Source organism: Pan troglodytes, chromosome 1, assembly GCF_028858775.2.
Source record: "Pan troglodytes isolate AG18354 chromosome 1, NHGRI_mPanTro3-v2.0_pri, whole genome shotgun sequence".
In the NCBI taxonomy this organism is placed as follows: Eukaryota; Metazoa; Chordata; class Mammalia; order Primates; family Hominidae; genus Pan; species Pan troglodytes.
The window spans coordinates 91,522,813-91,533,620 of NC_072398.2; positions in this window are offsets into that span (position 1 = coordinate 91,522,813).

Below are 10,808 nucleotides of genomic sequence, written 5' to 3' on the forward strand. Positions count from 1 at the left end.
TACCAAAGAGAAAGCCACATGAGAAGCTTAGGTTTTGTCACTAACGTATATTAAAAAGATTATTTTAATTTTATCAAGATCAGATTTGGGTGGGGACACAGAGTGAAACCATATCATTCTGCCTTGACCTCTTCCAAATCCCATCTTTTCACATTTCAAAATACAATCATGCTTTCCCAACAGTCCCTTAAAGTCTTAACTCATTCCAGGTTTAATACAAAAAGCCAAGTCCAAAGTCTCATCTGAGACAAGGCAAGTCCCTTCCAACTAGGAGCCTGTGAAATTAAAAGCAAGTCAGTTACTTCCAAGATACAATGGGGGTACAGGCATTGGATAAATGCTTCCATTTTAAATGGGAGAAATTGGCCAAAACAAAGAGGCTACAGGCCCCATGCAGGTCCAAAATTCAGTGGGGCAGTCATTACATCTTAAAGCTCCAACATAATCTCCTTTGACTCCATGTCTCACATCCAGGGCACACTGATGCAAAGAGTGGGCTTCCATGGCCTTGGGCAGCTCTGCCTTTGTGGCTTTGCAGGGTACAGCCCCCATCCCAGCTGCTTTCATGGCTGTCATTGAGTGTCTGCAGCTTTTCCAGGTGCACGATGCAAGCTGTCAGTGGACCTACCATTCTGGGGTCTAGAGGATGCTGGGCTTCTTCTCACAGCCCCACTAGGCAGTGCCCCAGTAGGGATTCTGTGTGGGGGCTCCAACCCCACATTTCCCTTCTGCACTGCACTAGCAGAGCTTCTCCATGGGTACTTCATCCCTGCAGCAGACTTCTGCCTGGACATCCAGGAGTTTCCATACATCCTCTGACATCTAGGGAGAGGTTTCCAAACCTCAATTCTTAACTTCTGTGCACCTGGGGGCCCAAGACCACATGGAAGCCACTAAGGGTTGGGGCTTGCACCCTTTGAAGCAATGCTCTAAGCTGTATGTTGGCCCCTTTAGCCATAGCTGGGATGCAGGACACCAGCTTCTGAGACTGCACAAATCAGCAAGGCCCTGGGCCTGTCCTGTGAAACCATCTTTTCCTCATAGGCCTACCAGACTGTGATGAGAGGGGCTTCTCTGAAGACCTCTGACAGCCCTGGAGACATTTTCCCCTTTGTCTTGGCAATTAACATTTGGATCCTCATTACTTGTGCAAATTTCTGCCTCTGACTTGAATTTCTCCCCAGAAAATAAGTTTGTCTTTTTTGTCACATGGTCAGAAGGCAAATTTTCCAAACTTTTATGCTCTATCACCTCTTGAACACTTCGCTGCTTAGAAATTTCTTCCAGCACATACCCTAAATCATCTCTCTCAAGTTTAAAGTTCCCAAGATCTGTAGGGCAGGGGCAAAATGCCACTAGCCTTTTTGCTAAAGCAGAGAAAGAGTGACTTTTACTCTAATACCCAATAAGTTCCTCATCTGAATCTAAGACCACCTCAGCCTGGACTTCATTGTCCACATCACTAACAGCATTTTTGTCAAAATCATTCAACAAGCCTCTAGAAAATTCCAAACTTTCCCACATCTTCTTGCCTCCTTCTGAGTACTCCAAACTTTCCAATCTCTGCCCATTAGCCAATTCCAAAGTCGCTTCCACATTTTTGGGTATTTTTATAGCAGTGCCCCACTCCCAGTACCAACTTAATACATTAGTCCATTTTCACACTGCTATGAAGACATACCCAAGACTGGGTATTTATTTAAAAAAGAGGTTTACTTGATTCACAGCTCCACATGGCTGGGAAGGCCTCAGGAAACTTACAGTCATGGAAGAAGATGTAAGAAAAGCAAAGACCTTCACATGGCAGCAGGAAACAGCGAGTTAGCAAGAGCCAGGAAGACTGCCTTACAAAACCATCAAATCTTGTGAAAACTCACTCACTATCACGAGAACAGCATGGGAGAAACTGCCCGCATAATCCAATCACCTCCCAACAGGTCCCTCCCTTGACACATGGGAATTATGGGGATTACAATTCAAGATGAGATTTGAGTTTGAGAGCAAAACTATATTAATGGCTTTGCATCACATAATTTTTTACAGGTGTGTTCTGGAATAGTTTCTATAAATTGATCCATTCTTGTAAAAAAATCAAAAGGGATTTGAATAAATATATAGATGTGGCTATAAATATAAATTTAGATACTCATCGAACTGTTGAAAGTGGTTATTTCTGGTTGATAATGAACAGTATGTATTATTATCTATTCAAACTTTGATTTCTTATAGTGCTATGTTGACAAAAGTTTTGGGAAACATATAATTACTCACTCTGCAGGTGGAAGAGTAATTACTAAGTCTTTTTTGGCAATCAGCAACAATATTTTAAAATGTGCATCCCTTTAGCCTTTTAATTCTACCCAAGATTGTTGATAATAAAGAAAAAGTTGGTTCTGTATAAATTACATCAGTGGAAAATTGGTTAAATAAATTATGGTACGTCCATAATATGTAGACTGTTATCACTATATAATTATATAACTAGAAAGTCCAAAAAAGTCAAACAAAAAGTGTAAAGTGTTGAAAAGTGTTGATAAATTAATAAAAATTAATTATATCCATACATGCCAGTTGTAAGTTGTAGGAAATTCAATTGTTTTTAAAAAGGAGATATTTATGACAATAATAAAGAGATTACATTTCTAGAAGTTCACATGCAGAAAATAAACAATAAATAATAACATCCAAAAATAAGAAATAAGTGAAACCTTGAACTAAGATAGAAAAATATCCCAGTTATTTTAAAAAGAAGACATACACATGGCCAATGAGCATATAAAAGTGTTAGACATCACTAATCATTAAAGAAATGCAAATCAAAACCACCATGAGATACCATCTCACCCTAGGCAGAATGGCTATTATTAAAAAATCAAAAAATAACAGATGCTGGTGAGGTTGTGGAAAAAAGAAAATGCTTATACACTGCTGGTGGAAATGTAAATTAGTTCAGCCATTATGGAAAGCAGTTTGGTAATTTCTCAAATAACTTAAAACAGAATTACCATTTGAACAAGCAGTCCCATTACTGGGTATATACCCAAAGGAATATAAATCATTCCACCAGAAAGACACATGCACATGTATGCTCACTGCAGCACTATACACAATAACAAAGACATGGAATCAACCTAAATGCCCATCAACAGTAGACTGGATAAAAATTAAAATGTGGTACATATAATAATGGAATACTATGCACCCATTAAAAAGAATGAGATCATGTCGTTTGTAGCAACATGGATGGAGCTGGAGGTCATTATCCTTGGTAAACAAACACAGGAAGAGAAAACCAAATACCACCTGTTCTCACTTATAAGTGGGGGCTAAATTTTGAGTACATATGGACACAAAGAAGGGAAAAACAGACACCAGGGCCCACTTGAGGGTGGAGGTTGGGAGGAGGCTGAGGATTGAAAAAGAACTTGTTGGATACTATTCTTATCACCTAAGTGACAAAATAATCTGTATTCCAAATCCCTAAGACATGCAATTTACCTATATAGCAGACCTGTGCATGTACCCCTGAACCTGAAATAAAAGTTAGAAAAAATATGAAGCTAAAAAAAATTTAAAGAACAAAATATATCCTGGTTCTTACCTGAGATAATTAATGATAACAAAATGTCTTCATCTCATATATTTAATATAGCTGAAATTGATATTAGAAATTAAAAAATAAGATTTCAAAGGGAAATAAATATATAATCAGAGCCATTCTGTTATTCAAGCAATATTCCCAAGACTTTCTATTTTTTCCAAGACGCTTGACTGAGAAGAGGGTGTCCAGAGTTGCCAAAACAACTCCTCTGTTCATTGGGAAAAAATTCTCAATTATACTTGAAAAGAATCGTTCTTTTGGCTGGGCACAGTGGCTCACGTCTGTAATCCCCGAACTTTGAGAGGCCGAGTTGGGCAGATCACCTGAGGTCAGGAGTTCAAGACCAGCCTGGCCAATACAGCGAAACCCCATCTCTATAATAATACAAAAATTAGCCGGGCATGGTGGTGGGCGCCTGTAATCCCAGCTACACTGGAGGCTGAGGCAGGAGAATTGCTTGAACCCGGGAGGCAGAGCTTGTAGTGAGTCAAGATCTTGCCACTGCACTCCAGCCTGGGCAACAAGAGCAAAACTCCATCAAAAGAAAAGAAAAGAAAAGAAAAGAAAAAGAATAGTTCTTTCTATAAATTAGTCTATCATGAATTTTACTCCACACAATCTGGTCATTTTTCTCTGAATGGATAAAGCCAAGCCCCAAATCTACCAAAGTTGAGCACACACTATGAGTCATGCACTATATTGAGTTTTTATGTACATAAGTGCTGTGAATATAGTCCATGACTCATAGACTCACAAAAGATTCCAAGAGTTCAGTATTATAATACCTATTTAAAGATGAGACTGAGGCTCAGGTAGTTTAAATAGTTTATCCAATAGTTTATCATATGCAAAGTAAAGCAAAATCCAAACCCAGATTTGACCAACTCTGAAATCTGTGCTCTACATTGTCACACTACATTGCCTTCTAGTTACAAGGATGATACTAGAATTCAAAAGGACCAAATGATTTTATGGAAGGAGAATGTTATGCAGTTTACTAAACAACTGGCTTAAGCATGTGTAAATGATATTCAAGATTGTTCTATTATGAACCTCTAACCCTTCCCAATAAACACAATGCAGGTTCTCTTCTTTCATTGTCTTGGTTTTGCATTGTTCATTGATCCTTTATTTCTTCCCTCAGTGATCATTTTGTATGCAATTTGCATCAAAATGACTTTTCCCTTCTGTCAGGATTTTAATGTTACTTGCAAAACAAATTCTTATTCACTACGTTTAAAATTGCTCAAAGTACAGAATCTTTATCAAGTCTGTTTTTAGAGGTTTGCTTTCCTGAGATGTCAATGTTGGTAGAAATATTTGTGTCTCTGCAGTAATTTGTGTCTCTGCAGTAATTTGTGTCTCTGTTTATCAACATATATACTATTTCTTCATTAAATATACATCACAACCAACAAGTTTTTAAAAAATAATTCTATTTAATGGAGAGTGAGCTTCTAAGTAGTCTGATTAAATAAACACATAGATATGTAGGTGAAAGATGATTAATGATAAAGAAGATAGATGATGATGATGATGATAGATAGATACGTGCATACATACATACATACATACATACGTACATACAGGTAGATCTGCACAAAAGTTGTGGTCTCCGAAATATCTCCTCTGTCACAGGATCAATCATTTCCCCCCACCTGTAGCATCTCAGTTTTATTCCTTAACTTCAGCACTCACTATTTGAAAGCTACTGAAGCATCAGCACTAAGCTGGAAGTAGATGTATAGATGCAAAACATCAACCAATAGGCTCAAAAAAAGACACTCCTCCCATTGCTCAAAAGACTCCTCATCTATTCTTCAATTGACTGACGTACAATGAGTAACTAGCATTGAAAAGATAAATAAAACAAAACCCCCCTCTGTGCTTAAGTTTTGGGAAAATGGACAGAATTACTTTTATTTATAATTTCCTCTGAGGTAGAAAGCAATAACTGAAATTGTTAGCCTGTATCACTTGATATCACACTAAACTTTTTTTAGCTTTGAGAAAAATGAATCTTAAGAAAAGAAGCTAATAAGTTCACTGATGACCAATAAACATCAACTGATACAATTTATCAACATCACTCATTTTACATCAGCCATTGTTCATGACTTTATGTAAACAACACTAGAATGCTTTGAAAACCTTAAAAATAACTCAAATATTGAAGTATGAAGTGTATTTCAAATTTTATGGCTTTTCTATTTGGTATCAATAGCTTAGACAACAGAAAGTATAATGCATATAAAAATGCAATCTACTTTGAAGTTTTTAATATTAGGCAAATGAATTCAACTAGCAAACTAATTCACTGAGGAAAAATTTACTTCTTCTTAAAAAGAAAAATATATATATATTTTAATTTTGTAATAGGGTCCCATATGTCTTGTTTCCAGATTGGAAGGTGCAAAATACAATCCAGAAATGTGGGTGTGGCCTTTAGAAAGATTAAGGAATTCAAGTGGAATCTATATGTGCTTCAAACTTGCTCCAAACTTTTTCCTCCTGGAGGCCCCAGGAAAGATAAAGTTATTTTATAACAACAGCCCATCAACGTGGACTCCCTGAAAGGTCCTTTGTAGGACAGGCAGAAACAAAGCCAGACTGCAAAGACTAAAATGAATACCCAGTATATCAATGTGCAGATATCATCACACTTCCACAAAGATAAAAAACATTCTGGGAAGTATGACCTCACCAAATAGGTAAAATAAGGTGCCAGAGACTGACCTAAAGTGATGGAGATGTGTGATCTCTCAAAGAAACAATTCAAAATAGCTAATTTAATAAAGCTCCAAAAACTTCAGGAAAACAGAGAATTGACTCAGTAACTCATCAGAGAAATTTAACAGAGTAATTGAAATAATTTTAAAAAATCAAACAGAAATTATAGAGCTGAAAACTACAACAAATTAAATAAAAAATGCTATAGGGAGCATCAACAGCAGAATTAGTCAAACAGAAGAAAGAATTAGTGAGCTTGAAAACAGACTATTTGAAAATAGAAGAGAAAAAAGAAAAAAACAATGACCAAAACTTAAAGGAGCTTTGAGACCAAATCAAAAAAGCAAATATTCAGGTTATTGGAGTGAAGGAGGGAACTGAGAAAACAAAGAGGCAGAAAGCTTATTGAAATAAATAATAACAGAAAACTTTCCAAACTTGGAGAAAGATATAAATATCAGGTACAGGATGTTCAAAGATCACCAACCAGATTCAACTCAAATAAGAATACCCCAAGACATATTATAATCAAATTCTCAAAGGTCAAAGACAAAGAGAGAATCCTGAAAGCAGTAAAAGAAAAGAAGCAAATAGCATATGAGGGAGAAGCAACATGTCTGGCAGGGAACTTCCTCAGCAAAAATCATACAGGACAGGAGAAAGTGGGACCTTATAGTCAAAGTGCTGAGAGAAAAAAGTTGCCAACCAAGAATCCTGTACCCAGCAAAGTTATCAATAAGAAATGAAAGAGAAGGCCAAGCACGGTGGCTCACAGCTGTAATCCCAGCACTTTGGGAGGCCAAGGTGGGCGGATCACAAGGTCAGGAGTTCGAGACCAGCCTGGCCAATATGGGGAAACCCTGTCTCTAATAAAAATACAAAAATTAGCCAGGCATGGTGGCATGTGCCTGTAGTCCCAGCTACTCAGGAGGCTGAGTCAGGAGAATTGCTTGAACTAGGGAGGCAGAAGTTGCAGTGAGCCAAGATCGCACCACTGCACTCCAGCCTGGACAACAGAGTGAGACACTACCTCAAAAAAAAAAAAAAAGAAAAGAAAGCAATATAAAAGAAAAGAAATGAAAGAGCAACACTTTCTCAAACAAACAAAAACTGAGGAAAATTATCAGTATCAGAACTGTCTACAAAATAAATGCTACAGAGAGTTCTTTAAACCAAAAGAAAAGGATGCTAATGTGATTGCTATGCTAATACAATTATTGTATTTGAACAACGTGTATACTTAGTAAGAGACTAAAAGACAAAACCATTAAGAATAATAACTTTATCAATCATATAAGAGACATGCAATATAAAAAATGTAAGATATACATCAAAAAACCAAAATGTGGGGGCAAGAAGGGAGTTAATGTGTATAGATTTTTTTGTTTCTTTCTTTTATCTTTTTGGTGATCAAAGTTAAGTTGATATCAGTCTTAAATATTTGCTGTAACTGTGGGATGTTTTTTGCAAGCCCCATGGTAACCATAAAGCAAAAACCTATAATAGATATATTAAAAATAAAAAGCAATGAATGAAAACATGCTGCCATGGAAAATCATTTAAGCACAAAGGAATACTGTACAAGGGAAAAGAAGGAAGGGAGGAGTTAGAAAACAAGTAACAACATGGCAGTAATAAGTCCTTACCTATCAATAATAACATTAAATATAAGCGAGATGTACATTAAATGTAATTGGAGAATTAAATGTAATTCTCCAATTATAAAACATAGAGTTGCTGAGTGGATTAAAAAGGAAGTGACCTTCACTTTTATATCTGACCTTCAAGAAACTCATTTCACCTATAGATTGAAAGTGAGAAGACGTAAAAAGATATTCCATGCAAATTAAAACAAACAAACAAAAAAGGCAGGAGTAGTTACACTTATATGAGATATAATAGACTTTAACTTAAATACTGTAAAAAGAGAAAAGGGTGGTCACTATATAATGATAAAGTGGTCAATTCCACAAGAGGATATAAAAATTATAAACATCTAGGCACCCAACACTGGAGCTCCCGAGTACATAAAGCAGACAACAATAGACCTAAAGGGAGAAATAGACTTCAATATATTAGCAGTAGAGGACATTAACACTCCAATTTCAGTAGTGAACAGATTATCCAAACAGAAAATCAACAAAGAAACATCAGAGTAAAACTACACACTAGACATAATAATAGGCCCAACTGACATTTACAGAACATTTCACCACCTGCTACAGAATACACATTCTTTTCATCAGTTCCTGGAACATCCTCCAGAATAGACCATTTCTTAGGCCAGAAAATAAGTTTTAACAAATTCAAAAAAGCAGAAATTATATCAAACATATTTTATGACCACAATGGAATAAAACTAGAAATCAATAACAAGAGAAATCTTGAAAACTTCACAAACACAAGGAAATTAAACAATAAGCTCTTCAATGACCAGTGAAGAAATTGAGAAGAAAATTTTAAAATTTCTTGAAATAAATTAAAGTGGAAATGCAACATACCAAAGTCCATGGAATACAGCAAAAGCTATATTAAGAAGGAAGTTTATATAAAGAAATACTTACATCAAAAAACTTGAGACTTCAAATAAAAAACTAACAATGCATGTAAAGAAACCAGAAAAGCAAGAACAAACCAAACACAAAATTAGTGAAAAGAAACAATAAAGATCAAAGGAGAAATAAATGAAATTGATACTAAAAAAATACAGAAGATTAACAAAATCAAAAGTTATCTTTTTGGGTTTTTTTGTTTGTTTGTTTTTTGTTTTCTTTCTGAAACAAGGTCTTGCTTTGATGCCCAGGCAACAAAGTGCAGTGGTCCAGTCACAGCTCACTGTTGCTTATATCTGCTGGGCTCAAGAGCCTCTCACTTTGGCCTTCCGAGTAGCTGGGACCAGAGGTATGAGCCACCACACTTGGCTATTATTATTTTTCTTTTAGAGATGGGGTCTCAATATGTTGCCCAGGCTGGTCTCAAACTCCTGGGCTCTAGTGATCCTCCCACCTCAGCGTCTCAAAATTTTGGGATTACAGGCATGAACCACCATGCCTGAACACCTTTCTGAAAAGATAAACAAAAAAAGATAAACCTTTAGCTAGACTAAAAAAAAGAGAAAATACCCAAAAGAGTAAAATCAGAAATTAAAAAGGAGACATAACAATTAAGACCAAAAAATACAAAGTATTGTTAGAGACTGTTATGTACAACTACACATCAACAAATTGGAAAACCTAGAAAAAAAACAGACGAATTTCTGGACACGTACAACCTACCAATACAGAACCATGAAAAAATAGAAAACCAAATAAACCAATAATGAGTAATGAGGTTGAAGTCATAATAGTCTCCCATCGAAGAAAAGCTCAAGACCCGATGGCTTCATTGCTGAATTCTACCAAATACTTAAAGAAAAACTGATATCAATTTTATTCAAACTCTTAAAAAAATTAAAGAAGACAGAATACTTTCAAACTCATTCTACAAGGCCAGTATTACCCCAATGCCAAAACCAGACAAGAACATAGCAAAAAAGAAAACTACAGGCCAATATCTCTGATGAAAATAGATGCAAAAATTCTCCACAGAATAATAACAAACAGAATTCAGCAACACATTAGAAAGATAATTCACCATCATTAAATTGGATTTGTCCTAGAGATGCAAGGATAGTTCAACATACAAAAATCAATAAATGTGATATCAAATTAATAGAGTCAAGAACAAAAACCATAAGATTATCTCAATAGATGCAGAAAAAGGATTTGAAAAAATTCAACATTGCTTTTTTATAAAAGCTCTTATAAAACAAAATATAGAAGAACATATCTCAAACCAATAAAGGCCACATGTGACAAACCAGCAACTAACACTGTACTGAACTGGGAAAAATTAAAAGCCTTTTGTCTAAGATCTAGAACAAGACAAGAATGCCCACTTTTACCACTTTTATTTAACATGTACCAGAAGTCCTGTCGGAGTAATTAGGCAAGAGAAAAAAAGGAAAAAAAAAAGGAAGGAAGGAAGGAAGGAAGGGAAGGGAAAAGAAAAGGAAGGAAAGAAAAAGAAAGAAAGGAAGGAAGGAAGGAAGGAAGAAAGAGAAAGAAAAGAAAGAAAGAAAACTGTTATAGCCGATAAATGAATTCAGTAAAGTTACAGGATATAAAACCAACACACAAATATTAGAAAAGTAGCATTGCTATATGCCAACAGCAAACAATCTAAAAAAGAAATCAAGAAAGAAATCAAATTTACAATAGGTACAAAGAATATAAACCATATGAAAATCAATTTAGCCAAATAAGTAAAAGATCTATACAAAGAAAACTAAAAAATATTTTATTGAGGTTTTTTGCATCGATGTTCATCAGGAATATTGGCCTGAAATTTTCTTTTTTGTCATGTCTCTGCCAGGTTTTTGTATCAGGTTGATGCTGGCCTCATAAAATGAGTTAGGGAGGAGTCCCTCTTTTTCTAT